Genomic DNA, 6487 nt, shown 5'->3' on the forward strand with positions numbered 1-6487 from the left:
TGAGACCTGTTGCAACAATGGAATACTCAGATTAACATCCCTCCAACCTCAGAAACAAATCATAAACTAGCACATGTTTCTGAGAGAAATATTAGAAGTTATCATTCTAATGAGTGGTCACCAGTCATCCAGATTGTACAAGAACAGGACACAACAACTGATGATCTTTCAAAGACACCAACAGCTCTACCTTTAAAATGGTTAACTGACAAGCCTGTATGGGTTCAGCAATGGCCTTTAACAACAGAGAAACTCTAGGCTTTAGAAGAGCTGGTAGAAGAACAGTTAAATGCTCAGCATATTGAAGAATCAACCAGTCCTTGGAATTCTCCTGTATTTGTTATTAAAAAGAAATCTGGTAAATGGAGGATGATAACAGGCTTAGAGCAATTAACAAAGTAATTCAGCCAGTGGGCTCTCTGCAATCTGGAATTCCTTTGCCTACTCTGTTACCAAAAGGATGTAACATATATCCTTTTTTGTATAGTTATTGATTTAAAAGACTGTTTCTTTTCAATACCCTTACAAGAAAAAGACAAAGAATTGCTTTCACGGTGCCTACTTATAATAATTCTCAACCAGTTAAGAGATATCAATGGAGAGTCCTCCCATGAGGAATGTTGAATAGCCCAACCCTGTGCCAATATTTTGTACAACAGCCATTGGAAGTGATATGTAAAAAAAATTCCTAAATCTATAGTTTATCATTATATGGATGATATTTTACTAGCTGACACAAAAGCAGATACTTTAGAAAGAATGTTTGAAGAAGCAAAGAAAAGTTTGCCTTGCTGGGTACTACAAATTGCTCCTGAAAAGATACAAATAGGAGATTCTATTAATTACTTAGGATATAAAATAGGTCTACAAAAAATTTAGACCCCAAAATGTGCAAATTAGGAGAAATTGATTACAGACGCTTAATGACATTCAAAGATTATTTGGAGATATTTCTCATCTACAAACTATTGTTGGGGTAAAAAATGACGAACTGAATAATTTGTTCAAAACCTTAGAAGGTGACAAGGACTTAAATAGTCCAAGAGAATTATCACCTGAAGCTGAGAAAGAATTGGCCTTGATAGAAAAGAAAGTACATGAAGGACATGTGGATCGTATTGATCCAAAGATGGATTGCATTTTGATTATTTTGCCCTCTAGGCATTCTCCTATGGAAATTTTAATGCAGAGGGAAGATGTTATATTGGAATGGATATTTTTACCAAATAAACCAAATAAAAAATTAAAAACTTAGGTGGAAAAAATCTCTGACTTGATTTGGAAAGGAAAATTGAGACTTTGTCAATTAGCAGGAATAGACTCAGCAGAAATTATTGTACCTTTAACTAAGGAGGACATTGAAAAATTATGGACAGAAAGTGAACCTTGGCAAAGAGCTTGCAGTAATTTTTTGGGAGAAATTAACAGCAAATATCCCAAAAGCGATAGAATTGATCTTATAAAGAGAGCTAATTGGATCTTGCCTCAAATTATATGGGAAAAACCCATATCTGGAGTTCATACATTTTATACAGATGCAAAGAAACAAGGAAAGGCAGGTTACAGATCAGAAAATTTAAGTAAAGTGGTTCAAATTCCTTATAATTCAGTTCAAAAATCAGGATTGTATGCTATTCTGTTGGTATTAATGGATTTTTCAGAACCTCTCAACATAGTTACTGACTCTCAGTATGCTGAAAGAGTGGTATTACATATTGAGACTGCAGAATTTATTACTGATGAGTCAGAATTAACTTCACTATTTATTCAGTTAGGGTTAGGGTTAGGGTTAGGGTTAGGGTTAGGGTTAGGGTTTTTCCATAACCTGGGAACAAGCCAAGGAAATTGTAAGGAAATGTCCTACTTGTTCTTTGACAATCAGACACCATTACCAGCAGGATGTAACCCAAAGGGTACTCAGAGGAATGAAATCTGGCAGATGAATGTGTTTCACTTTGCAGAATTTGGAAATTCAAATATGTACACCATACCATTGATACTTATTCAGGATTTCAATGGGCAACTGCTTTGAGCTCTGAAAAAGCTGATTCTGTAATCACTCATTTGCTAGAAGTTATGGCCATCATGGGTATACCTTCACAAATTAAAACTGACAATGCTCCAGCATATGTCTCTGTTAAAATGAAATAGTTTTTTGCTTCTTACAATATAAAGCATATTACAGGTATACCACATAATCCTACAGGCCAAGCAGTTATAGAAAGATCAAACAGAACTCTAAAGGATATGCTAAATAAACAGAAAGGGGTAACAAAAAGCCCCAGAAATAGACTGCATAATGCTCTATTAATTTTGAATTTTCTCAATGCCAATGAGAAAGGAACAACAGCTGCAGAGAAACATTGGATAATAGAAATAAACTACAGAATTAAATCAGCCTATATACTTTGAGGATGTGCTGACCTCAGAATGGAAACCAGGATATGTGTTATGTTGGGGACAAGGTTTTGCTTTTGTTTCTACAGGAGAAGATAAGCTGTGGGTACCATCAAAATTGAAAAAGGTTTGATTTGAACAAGAGAGATCTCTTAATTAGAAGAGGTGATAGATAGTTCATCAACCAGCATGACCATCCAATCTAAACTAACTTATACCATTAACACATGCCTTTTCATTTAATCAGATATAACTTGCCAAAAGGGAACCTCCCAAAAATTAGTCTTGGAGAAAGGTTTTTGTTTTTGTCTTTTAGGAGAATGAAGGCTAAGAAATCTGAAGAACACTGGACAAATGAGACATCTGAAGAAAAAGGACAAATCATCTATAAAAAATGTCCCAAGAAAAAGAGTAAAATGGCCTATTGGTATATCATCTATAAAATTTCATAAGTCTTCCTAAATGTTTGTTTCTGTTCTTTTCTAAAGACATTTAACACTATTGGACTTTTTGTAGTCCCGGTTCAATTAAAATTTAAAGCTGGCTTTGGAATTGGAGAATGGCTCTCTCCTTCTTTAAACTCAAACATGTTGTTAAAAGGAAAATGCAAACTCCCTGTATCATGCCACAAGAAAGAGCCATCTTCTGATATGGGACAGGAGAAAAACCAAATTAATTAAGGGACTATTTTATTACTACTAATCTCAATTCTTTGATTCTATTCTGATTCTTTACATTTTTCTTAAAGTATGAATTTTATATCAATATTTACAAGATTTATATATATATATTAAACTTTGTTAAGATAGTAATGGTCATATAGAATACTAACTAACTCCAGAAAAAAAGGCTTAAGTTAGCTGCCTATACATGTATTTGTGTTTGAGTTTCTTATCAGTTTTCTGCAGGAAATCATGGCCAGGCCTAATATCACCTGAAATCTCCAGGAAGATGGGGCCCCAGAGCAAAAACAATTCTATGTGGACAATAACAATATCACTAAGCTGACAAACATCACCTACAGATCAGCTTTGGACTACAAAGTGCTCAGAGCAATTTTGAGATGACTAGCTGAGATGATCCAGTTTCAAAGACTACTTGAATAAGGACTTGAGATAAACCCTGAACTTTGGCATTATGCTCAAACTGGACAATGAAGGATATAGCTACTGTTCCTAGAATTTGACAATTAACCCAAAATTCTTCTTTTCTGAATAAAGATACCTTCACCATATCCAGCAGGAAGCAATTTTAAGAATATGACGCCCACATTCCCAAAGAAGTGGTGTGGGGTGGGTGGTTATTTGGTCTTTCAATGGGTTTTGGGTCTGGGATAATTTTCATTGTTTAGGAGGGTTGGTTACAAGTTGTTGTTAAGGGATAGGAAAAGGGCTAAGCAAAGGAAATTAGATTGTTTTTTAAAAAAAAGATGCATAGAAATGATAGAATAGAGGGTAGATTATTGAATCTACTCAGAAAAATAAAAAGAAGATATAATACTCACCTGGCAGGGGAGATACCATGATCACGAAGGTGGTTTTCCCAGGGTGAGGCTTATCCATTGCACTCCGGATGTGCTGACCCCTGCGATTTCCCCAAATGCGGGAAACTCGACTGCATAATTTGTGGTAGTGGGGGACTGCATTCGCGCTCTCCCCTGTAAAATAAGAAAAAAAAGAAGATATAGATATGATATAGATAAAAAGATAGATTATTGAATCTACTTTTAAAAGACAATTACTAGTTTTAAATACTTTACATTGGATTGAATTTTTGTATATTGTATACAAAATACAATATACATATTGAGATTGATATTGTTAGAGAATACTATATGTGTATTTCTAATCTTGTTCAAGATATGGTACTTATACATTTCATTTAACAATGTAATGCAATTTGCTGATCCTTGAATGTTATTATTACCAACTATTAGGATATAAAGAAATGAAAGTTAGTAGTTAGACATTACAATCAAACTTGTAGTCATATTTGGTATGTTTTCAAGGCTAAGCAGAGATTTTTTTTCAAGATAGAGCAGATATATTTTAGATAGACAGGTCATCTTCAAACCCTTCAGAGAGCTACAGAATATGGCATTTAAAATGTTTTAATAACTTAGAACTTTTTTCTTTTTTTATGACTATGAGACATGTCGGCTCCTGGCAGCACCAATCTACTTCAGAGAAGATATGGGCATTGAAGAAACTGCGTATGGAGTTAACTTTCATTGTGGCAAAGGCTAGACACTGGACAACAAAGTGTCCTTGAATCAACTGCTGATATATATGACAAAATGAACATACAGGACACAAAACAAAGGACTACCAATCCTTGCCAAGACAAGTGTAGTTTTGGCTTTAGCAACAGGCATCCTCTGAGGCCAGGACAATATGGCACCATTGCTGAAGTGGCCTTTGCAATCTGGAAAAGGTACAGTGCCTCTTTCTTCGAAGGTAGATGAACAGGCAATGGACTGATGGCTTCTGGTGTGCAGTGGAACCATAGCTGAAACAGTTATTCTTGAAAGAGTAACTAGGCTGATGGAGTCTAACCTCTTAATGGTAGACTGGAATTGAAAAAAAGAGATGAAACCACCCACAAGCCAAAAAGAATGGACAGCTGAATTCCACAAACACCAACAATTTCCAGAATTTAAAATCCTGAATAATGACAGGACACTGGTGGAATTCAGGTTTCTCTGGTACATGGACCACTCTCACCAAATGTGAGGTTGAACTATAAGCCTTGTGTACATCCTACTTCACAAATGAGTCTGTCAGATACACTAAGCCTATAGGCTGAAGATGATGCCTCAACATTGTGGAGAAACCTTGGGTGACTGTCCAGGCAGCTGGCTTTTTCTGTCAACTCACATTTTTTTGGAAGCTGCTTGCTTGCCCTTCCTGTTTTACTAGGTAATATTATTTCCTTCTTGAGTCTCTGAGGGAGTTGAAGATTAGATAGTTATAGTTATAGTTAGTTGAAGATTAGATAGTTATAGTTAGTTGAACGTTAGATAGTTAAGTATAGTTTTCCTTGTTAAGAATTTCAGAAAAGAAACTCACTAAAGAGGTGTAAGTGTATACATTTGAAAGACACTGTAAGATAGTTCTCTGTTAGTAATACAAGTTAGCATAAAAAGTGAATCAGGTACATTTTGGAATTACCAAAATAGGATAGATAATGAAATTATTTTCTCACAGTTTGTCAAATGCAAATGGACTAGACATTGTTGAGGTATCTATTGCTTGTACATATTGTGTATAGTTATTGTACTTATTATATATGTTTTTTCTTGTATTAGTTGTGACTTTTTTCTTTTTATTAGAATAAAAAGGGGAAATGTGGTGATATTTTATTTGTGCTGAAATGTGATATTTTATTTGTATGCTAATAAATAAAGTTGCCTGGAGATCAGAGGTCAAATAGCCACAAACAGAAGTCAGGCAGTGGTAGCCCACGCCCTTAATCTGATCACATGGCAGGCAGAGTCTCTGTGTGGTCAAGGACACAGCTAAGCATGGTGACATGAGCCTTTAATCCCAGTACCAACCATAGAAACCTGAAAGTCTGTATAGACAGGCAGTGACAAGAAATATGTCTGGGCTTAGAGCCAATGAGAAGGCAGAACAGGAAGGCAATAAAAGCACAGGTTAGGCAAGAAGAAACTCTCTCTGTGGACGCTACTGCTGGTGATAAGATAAGGCTAGTCCTGGCTATTGCTCTGATCTCTTTGGCTATTACCTCTGTATTTGGCTCTGTGTTTCTTATTTAGTAAGATTGTTTAGATATTTGTCTACATTTTATGATTCCTGTTTTAAAAAATATGCTATAATTCTCACTGCTTTGCCTTTCTAGGTGGCTTGTTCCCTCTTCTATGCAACTTTCAATTTTTTATTTGAATTTACATTTGGAGTTTTAATTATAACATGATTTTCCCTGATTTTCTCTATTTAGTGTTTTTTATTTATTTATTTTTTTTTTTTTTTTGGCTTCTTGAGATAGGGTTTCTCTGTGTAGCTTTGTGCCTTTCCTGGAACTCACTTTGTAGACCAGGCTGGCCTCAAACTCACAGAGATCCGCCTGC

General features: G+C 35.2%; 1 non-coding gene across 1 annotated transcript; it reads left to right on the forward strand.

The window, feature by feature from the left end:
- The first annotated feature begins 3893 nt into the window (after positions 1 to 3893).
- On the forward strand, positions 3894 to 4057 carry LOC128113119 (U1 spliceosomal RNA). Its single transcript, XR_008219345.1, has one exon. It is a non-coding gene; the product is annotated as a U1 spliceosomal RNA (small nuclear RNA).
- Positions 4058 to 6487: the final 2430 nt, after the last annotated feature.

The sequence above is a fragment of the Peromyscus californicus genome, unplaced genomic scaffold (genome assembly GCF_007827085.1).
Source record: "Peromyscus californicus insignis strain IS unplaced genomic scaffold, ASM782708v3 Scaffold_17__1_contigs__length_78620276, whole genome shotgun sequence".
NCBI classification, from domain to species: domain Eukaryota; kingdom Metazoa; phylum Chordata; class Mammalia; order Rodentia; family Cricetidae; genus Peromyscus; species Peromyscus californicus.